At 40.6% G+C, this 9437-nt stretch overlaps 1 non-coding gene across 1 annotated transcript; it reads left to right on the plus strand.

The window, feature by feature from the left end:
* Nucleotides 1–9149: 9149 nt before the first annotated feature.
* Nucleotides 9150–9233, plus strand: TRNAL-CAA. Its single transcript has one exon. It is a non-coding gene; the product is annotated as a tRNA-Leu (tRNA).
* The last annotated feature ends 204 nt before the right edge of the window (nt 9234–9437 follow it).

The raw sequence follows: 9437 nt of genomic DNA on the forward strand, positions 1-9437 counted from the left end.
TATCTGATAGGAGCCGCAGACGACATAGAGAAGAGCTTCCTCCAGACTCTAGGCAGCCAGAAATTTCATTCCGTGAGCAATGAGGATTTTTCTGGTATTCCTTAGGAAAAACATCACACTGTCTTACCAAAATCCTGAATGTTCTCATCACCACTGAGTGAATGTGGTCTTTTTGAACTCCTTATCCCTTTTGTCTCTGAAAATTTTATGGACATTCTATGACAAACAGATTGGGAATTAATCAGCATCTGTGGGCCTGTGTTAATGCTGAGGTGCAAGATGCAGCTCTGGATGAATGATGCCCTGTCTTCCCAAAGGAGCCCTAGGACGGACACGTCTAATAGCAGTGACCACTTTAAGTTCAAGAATCCCATGACATCCACATTACAGAAAACATTTATCATTATTTTCATCTCAAAGACCATGGTCTTTAGAAGCAACAGACTCTGCACAAGCACAGTGAAAGACAGAAATCTGAGCTCCGGTGCTCTGTTCTAGTCACTTACTGAATTTAAAGGTGGCTATCAAACAGCTCTCTCTCCTCTATCTGCCAAGCATTTTAAAAATTTCACTGGGTAAAGCTATGTGGCCTGAAGAGCACTTTAGCTGCCAAAATGTCATAAATCCAGATTTTTAGTACCACAGAATGCAGCCCTACCTACATTTAATGAAAAAATAGGACTTTATTTTACCTTTGAATGCACCAGTGCAGTTTCTTTTGAAGCTAATGGACTACTCACAGCGGTAACTGCTGCTCTGCATAATTACTAACTGTGGTGGCTGGGGATTTTAGACAAGACTCTATATTTGTGCAACACCCCATATATTGCATAATAAATGCCATACTTAGCGGCACTTTCAGGGATTGTCCATGGCCTGGACAGGACTACAGGGCTTTGGGCAGATCATTTACCTCCCCCGTACTTTGACACCCACTTGTAAAACAGAGCAGGTTACTCTGTGGGATGCTGAGAAAAAAGTACATTAAAACCTTTGAGAAATCACTCTTCAGTGGTAACTGAATCCGTATGTATACCTATTGTACCCACGACTTTCACTTCCTGAATCCCACAGCTCATCTTTCTGAAGCTGAATGTCATCTTTACTTCTTTACATTCAAAATATATTCACTGAGGGCACTCTGACCTCTCTGCTTTCCTATTTACTGAAGCAACTATCCCACTACCATTATGTGTAAGAAAGAAAGGGCAGGGTGTTGCCTTCTTTTTAACTGGCATTACAAGTATCACTCTACATTTCAGCAGGGAAAAGCCACAAACACCACACTGCACAAATATTAGAATACACATAATTTAACAGAGAAGATCCCAAATATTTGATAGTAGGAACGAGATTTTTATTAAGGAACCATCTAGGTAATGCAACTTTTTATTTTTCATATACACTCATATCACTGCAGTCACTAAAATGCAGTGTGGTAAAATTGAAAAGGGTTCAGCCCCTCCTCTCCCTCAGAAGACATACGTAGAGATCCCACTGGGGAGGGAACAGCAGTGCCTGAAACCAAGTGATAGCAGACCTAGTTCTGATCTCACTTCAGCTGAGATGAACCATCAGGTTCAGTGGGTTACGCCTCACACAGAATGACATGTGGCTTCAGAGATCTCTCACAAGGAATAGATATTACTGTGAATATGCCTGAAATTGCTGGAGATTCATGAGGCTGTAATCTCACTGTAAGTCACAGGTCATCTGCCTTTACATACATAAATCTGAGAGATTTTCATAAAGAAGCTAGGGCATGTAATTAAACCCTTTTGCAGACATTACAAGCAAAGCCAATTGATCTCATCACTACACTAATGCCTCAAAATATGACTTCACTTAGTGATTCCAAGCTGACTGCCTCCAACTAATGTTACAAGTGGCGAGGACCATCTGAGAAATCCTTAATCAAAACACATTGAAATTATGTTACATCTACTGGTCAAGGCTGTATTTTTTCCTTACGAAACACATACCAGACAGTCAAAAAGACAATTTAGTTAAACCAGCAAGTAGTAATACCTGCAAGATTTACTGTAATAGTAGAACAACAGGCATATTTGAGAGAAGAGTATCTTCTCATCTAGGTTACAATACTCTTTAAAATAGAGCTGGAACAGCATTCAGTTCCCTTTGGTTGCAGTGAATAGTTTGAAGGTTGAAATTACATTCTCTGTTGATCACTGTAAGACAGGCATAGGGACAGACTATTGAAAAATGTCACAGTGTCCTTTTGGCTGCCTTCCAGTCCCATCTCCAAGTGGCTGCTATTCTATTTAATGTAGCTGGAGTCTACTCGTGGGATGAACATCTTTCTTCCTGATAGTTTTTGTTCTTTTTTCAAGGCAGGGAAACTGCCACAGACCAACAAAGACTGCCTCTCCCCAAGCCTCTGCCAAAGGGTTCGGAAACAAACAACATGGCCAAAATGATGCTGCACAACCATCTTGCAAATGAGTTTCTCTATAATGTCCCTGAAAACACAGAGGATATAACAGCTGATCTTAGGATAATCCTAGAAACAGAAATGCTTTTCAACTGAAAAGATTTTAAAACAGCAAAGAGTTCTGAGGGAAATTTCTTCCGTAGCTGCAATACATGGTGGCCAGTCAGAAAAAGACATTGTATTGCTGGAAAAGTGTAAGCTATAACTGATTCTTGTAGATACAATTTTTAATACAGACCACAGGCTAAACTGTCTGATTGCATTATAAGAGCTTCATACTTTTAATCAGGGATACCAGAACAAAAACCAAGCTGCCTGAAGAGTCTACAAAACCTTCACACATAAAAGGTTAAGTAAATTCCCTAAATGGATATTAATTACTAATGTAATTATGCACTGTTTGTACTGACCAAACATTAAAGATATGACAGTGCACAGGCTCAAAAAAGCAAGCTCACAATAACATCAATCTGTGTCTAACCTACAGTGTCCTTGGGGCATACACTGCACACAGAAGGGCAAGTTGTGCTTTGTGATTGTTTTCTGTGGCTAGTGCCTTCAAAATTAGCCAATCCTCTAAGCGACCAATTTCTGTTGGCTAAGTTACAAGCTCTCCTCACCGTCAGGTTTAGCCAATTACCAATGCTCCTCATGGACTTTCTTTCCAGTCTGCACTGCAGATGTTCATGCAGCACAGAGGCTCTGATGCACACAATAAATTGACATCTTGTGCTTGTTATATCTGCAAGAGGCAAAACACTAAGGAGCCTAGCAGACATTCATGCTCCCCAAAATAGCCAGGACTGATTCACATTTACCCTGACTCACATAAGTTATCACAATCACATTACTTTCAGCAAAAACATCAGTTAAGAGGAATTTTTGTCAGGGCCATGAGCAAATAACTATTCCATTACAGCATGGCTGTGCTGGGAAGTTGTCAACATCTTCAGCAATTGCCTTAGGAAACGTGAACAGCAACACCACAAAAAGCAAACATACTAGTTTGCCTAAATATTAAGAAGAGTCCGAAACAGTTTCCAATATGTCAACAAGAAAACCACGCTCAAAATCATTATTTCTTTTTGTTGCAAACATAGTCAATGTTAGTTACGTTAGTTTGGAGAGCAAAGAACGGGGAATCAGCATGGATCTCAAACTGAAGCAGAGATTCTCTTTTCACAGTATGCAAGGAACATAGTAATCCTGCAAATAGAAAGTCTTTTGAGGAGAATAAAAGAAGATACCAAATGTTTAAAGATCTTGCTTTTAGTAAAAGAGGGAGGTCTAAGGGAATGGCTAATACTTACCAGCTACTGAGTTACTGTTTTCTGTACATAGCAAAGGGCTAAGTATCTTGAACTTAAACATATCAGTTATTTCTTCCACATGTTGCATAACAGACATGACTCTAGCACTGACAAACCCCACTTTCCAAACCCACAACAGCCTTGAGAAACCTTCCCCACTTTAGAATATCCTAATCATTATTAGATATTTTAGTACTTTATTGTGTAATATATATTGCATCATTATTACTTATTACTATCACCATTGTGTTAATAACATAGTTATTCTATCACCACAAGTTTCTATGCTTACCACATCTCCAATGATTTACAGATTCTCTTTTTTTTTTCTTTTCCAAACAAGCACAAGGATATTTTTCATTGCTAGAACACTTGAACTGGAAGCTGAAAGTCAGGTTAGATGCTTACTCATCAATTAGTAATCACAATTTTGCAGATCAGGTTCTGCCCCAGCATCAGCTGTCTAGTTACCTTTCACTGCAGCTATTTAAATAAACACTCACATCCGCACCCCGTATTCATAGACAAATGTTACTTTCATCCATGGGAGTTGAAAGGTTACTAGACAGGAAGAGGACAGATTGGGAACAGGACTAAGCTCAGCTCTTAGTGTGAATTTGTACTAACAAGAGCGGACAAGAAATCCATTCACTATCCTCACAGCTGTTAAGACCTTACCCCAAAGAGGAATAAAAGAATGTACTCATGACTCTTGTGAACAACAGACATGAACATCAGATGCTCAGCATCAGTTTCAGGGGATAGAAGCCATTCTCCCTCCCGTGTCACACACACACAGATGCTGTACATCTTCTGAATCCTGCTGATAACATACGCCCCTGAGGCGTTTTCTGTTATCATCACAGACAGTGCAGACATGCTATGTCTGCCTTCTCTAATATTCCGAATTTCCTATAAACAACACAGGGTTCCACACATTTAATCTGCTTTATATCTTCAAATGCAGTTCACTAATTTGGGGAGTTTAAGGGAACGTATTTAAATCAAAGGAGGTTTATGAGGATTCTTACTTATAAGGTGTTTTGAGGATGAGTTATTTCATAGCGAAGACCCGTGTGAATAAAGTAAGACAAAGATTTTTTTTCTTATCTGTCCTCCTCAAATCTCTAATTCCCACTAGAATTGATGGAATACACTCAGGAAAAAGGCTCTATTATTATTCAAGCCCACTTCCACCTGTGATCATGACAAGACTTGAAGTTGTGCTGCAAAGACAGCTGGCAGCTGAGCTGACAAAGTCCCGATGCACAGCAGGCTTGTTTCTAGCTCACAATCTATTTCTACTACTGATGTAAATACATTTTTAATATAAAGGAATAAGCCTGGTCCCTAAAGATTACAGGGGGCAAGAAGAGACCTTCCCAGGTTCCCGACAACATTCTCAGTCTGCGTATTGCTCTATATTACCACTTGTGCAACCTAAAAGGTCTAACAACAGGACTAGTGATACCTGTAAGGTTAAGCACATTTGCATTTGTAGAACCAGGGGCAAAACATGAAGCTATAAAAATATTGAAAAGTCATCAGATTTTAGGAAGTCTCTATTTAACCACGTTTAACCTCATTATCATCCATACCACTCCACCTTTTCTTTGGAAGGAGATGCATCGGTCCCACAGGACTCTGCCATTCTTTTTGAATTAGTAAGTATTTCTTTCAGGGCCTCCAAGGAGCGGGGCCTGAAACATAAGGAGGAAAACAACTCTCCTATTCAAAGAAAGAACAGCACAAAAGATGCTCTCATCTCAGTTTGTGAGTGGCTTAGCTTAAAGCAGAATGGAAACCCAGGATGGCCAAGGAAGGGCTATAGGGATAGAAAAGGTGGGAGAGAGGCCTTTGATATCAAAGGATGTTGTGATACCTTTTATCTCCAATGCTGGACCCACCATTTAAACAGATCGACTGCTACTGTACACTGACATCAGCATAAATCACTACAGCACAGTCAGCTTTACCACGATATCAACAAAAACAATTTCAAATTCCATATTAAAACTGCACAGCACCACTAACCTCAGACTTCACTGGTGGAGAATGTTACAGCACCAAGACCTGCCAGCCTAGCTGACCATTCTGCACATCATTTCAGCTGTGCAGTCTTGGGTTAAATCTCCTTCCAGAAGGTGTTTAGGGAGTGACATCCAGAAGCTGGAGAAGATAAAGAAAACCCCTGTGTACCCACAGGGTGCACACGTGCAGAGTCTGGCCACTCTTCTGAATTTGGAAACCCCCTCATTGCTACCTGTAATTTCTGAATTTTGCCCAAAATAAAACCAGAATTTACAAACATTGTTTTCCTTTCATTGTTTATGAAGCAACGTGTAACAATCCAAGAAATATGAAGGTCATCCACTGACATTACAGGCAGGTACAACAGCTGGAAGCTCACCAGGGAAAAACTACAAATAAAAGAAAAATCCTAGTATCTTATTGAGTTCTATTTGAGGAAAGACTTTTTGCCTCGAAACATTTTCTGTAACTCTAATTAAATCCATTCACTGTAATGTGAACAGCACTTGAAGCTCCACTGATCAGTGTGATTATTGCCGGTATTTTCACATCATCAGGGGTTTAGCATTTTTCTTAACTTGGTTCCTCAAATGTGCCTTCTGAGAACAAGTCATGATTACCGATCTCATTATGCACAGCCACATTGAAATTGTTTTTTAGTATCTTCCGTTGCCTCATTGAACCTTCTAGAACAATGTTTAGGTCATCAGGTATTCTGAAAACTAAAGTGGAATTTTGCTCTGCTTTTTGTTACATACACAAATAATGCAAAATAGGATCAGATTTTCTCTAATTTGCTAAGAATAGGAGTCTGTTATTGAAATTTTAGGTCAGGCACCAGCATAAAGACTTACGAGCGAATATTGGCAAGGATAGTCAATGGGACTGAGCTTCCTCTTCTTCACCTGTTATCATCAGAACATGTACTCAGGAACAAATAGAGCTAAACCCTTGCGATGGCTAATACCAATGCACCTCATGCCCCAGGGACTTCCTTTTCTTCCTCTCTGTTCAGCAAGGAACATATTTGCTGGAGCCCATCAACATCCTGCAACAGAACAACCTCCAGCCTCAAGTCCAGTGAGTCTGGTTGCATGAGGTACAGGCAGTTAGTTAAGTCTGTGTCAATGCAGTTGAAGAATACATACATCTTTATAAATACGTCATTTTTATTGAGGATTCCAGTTCACTTACTAGAGTTTAATTCAGTCAGTAAAGCAGCTGCTATATGAAATTGAGTCGTGGGTCAGCAATCAGGACTGAATCCACCCTTTGTATACTAAGTACCACTCCATTTTGACGAGCAAATCAGCCAGATCAGCAGATTTTGGGGCAACAGCCTGAGAGATAACTACTAAAGTTCTGGGCCAAAAAAATTCCCACTGGTAAAAGTAACACCAGTGCTGTCCAGGAGCAGACTTGGACTTAGCTCTGCAAGAAGAGCCTTCCTTGTGTGATCCACGGGTTCTGAAGCCAAGGGGTAGTATTATCTTTATGACTTAAACTTGATTTAAATTAAGACCTATTTAGATAATTGTCCCAGCTTTACATCATCACTGTGTCTTGAAGCAGTGAACATAAAGTTTTGGAGCTGCTGTCTGAAGACCCAAATAGGTACGTGCTGATAGGAGAAAGGGTGCAGGTTGCAACCCCAACTCGTTCTGGAGTTGCTACTCTATGAGTAGCCTTTGATGGCCATACCTCTGCCATCTGTATTTCTGCTTATTGGACTCTGCCTATCTTGCTACAGGGGCAGGAAGAATTACCATAAGCGGAATAATTCTGTTTCTGTTGTCTCCACAGGTTACAGTTTAAACAAAAATAATAAAAAAACCCCCAAAAAAACAATAAAACCCAAAACCCACCACCAACACACTGGCTAGGACTCTGATTGGGCAAAACTACAGACTCCATAAAAAGGTTTTGGTACCAAAGTCCATTTCTACAGCATTTAAAAATATTAGTAATTCTAAATACAGAAAAATTGTACCTCTACCCATCAAAGAATCCCTCCCAGTAAATCAGCCAGGCCTGCTCCTTCTCCAAGACTGGAACACTGAAATGCACTATCACATACGTTCTTCTCCTGCCATAACAACAAGCATAAAATTTCCGCTATGTTACAAAAATACCGGTTACATAGACTAGTCCTTACAGACCTCGTTGCCCTAGACTGAGTGCAGAGGTAGAAATGCAAAGGTTTAGGACACGTTAATTGCATATCCAAGATACAGCATTAATATTCTTAAATCAAAAGAGTGTCATATAAAAGTGTTCAAAATTATGGCACATAATTGTAGAGTCAGAGAACAATTTGGGTTTGAGGGGACCTTTAGCACTTATCTGCTCTAACACCTTGCTCAAGGCACAGCCAGTTTTAAAGATAGATCTAACTCTGAAGTCAAACAAGACAGGGCCTTGTCCAATCAGCTCTTGTGTATCTCCAAGGAAGCACATGGCCAGCAGGTCAAGTGACAACTACCCTCTACTCAGCACCAGTGAGACTGCATCAGGGTACCGGGTCCTGTACTTTGAGTTCCACAGTACAAAAATGACACTGACAAACTGACGACAGAAGATCTGGCTCCTCCAGACAGTAGCAACTGTTTTTCTTCACTACCACAACAAATATATCAGTCTAGTAGAGATGGAAGCTTTTTTTGCCATTGGAAAATAGTGTTCCTCAAGGTTCTTGGGAATAATTATATTTGGGGGGCAGAGGTATACATACCATTTCTGATAATCAGTTTCTGGTTGTCCCATTCCAAAATTTGATTTTTCTATTAAATTTACATTCCAGAGCCACTGGATTTTAAAGCTGATGCTCTGAAACCTCTTGCCTTCCATACTGACTTCTACTCTCAAATCCTGACCAATACAGCTTCCTAGATGCAGCTTTCAAGTACCCAAATTCCTTTTATAAAAATGCAGCACAGGGACATACAATTGGTTTCAGTCTCCTTTCCAATGTCACAGAGAACTTTCACTATTAATAACTTGTACCTGTCTCAAGGGGAGTTTCATACATACTTGTAATGGGAGACATTACAAGAAACAAATCAGCCTTAAGAAATGCCCTTGTGCAACATACCACATTTTTATGAATTTATGTACATCTTGAAACTTCTGCTACACGGCATATGGAATTTCTGTGCAGCAGTCCCTGCTTCTTTCTCAACATAACTAATACTCAGGTACTCACGAATGAAACAGCTGCATGGACCAAATTAACATCAGTTATTATAGTTACACTAGATTCAACGCAAGATTCGTTTTAGCGTGGAATAGTCTGTAACTCCTCCGTCTCAGACAGTGCAGTATCGCAGCACTACAAAGACCGACAATCGCACAATTGGGTCGGGATGGCCGAGTGGTCTAAGGTGCTGCGCTCAAGTCACAGTCTCCCATGGAGGTCGTGGGTTCGAATCCCACTCCTCACAACTTCCTTTTCCACACGCACCTGCCCGCTGGCCAGCCACTGTGCCTCTGCCCCAGGCTTCAGTCCTCGGGCCACGCCTCTTCCACACAGTCACCACCCAGCTGCAGGTGGGGCTTGGAAGCACCATCACCAAATCTCCAGATCACACCCCACTGGAAGGTGCTCTTGACTCTCTTGAGGGACAAGCGCCCTTGCTGAGGTACCT

Source organism: Buceros rhinoceros, unplaced genomic scaffold (genome assembly GCF_000710305.1).
Source record: "Buceros rhinoceros silvestris isolate BGI_N320 unplaced genomic scaffold, ASM71030v1 scaffold37854, whole genome shotgun sequence".
Lineage (NCBI taxonomy): Eukaryota > Metazoa > Chordata > Aves > Bucerotiformes > Bucerotidae > Buceros > Buceros rhinoceros.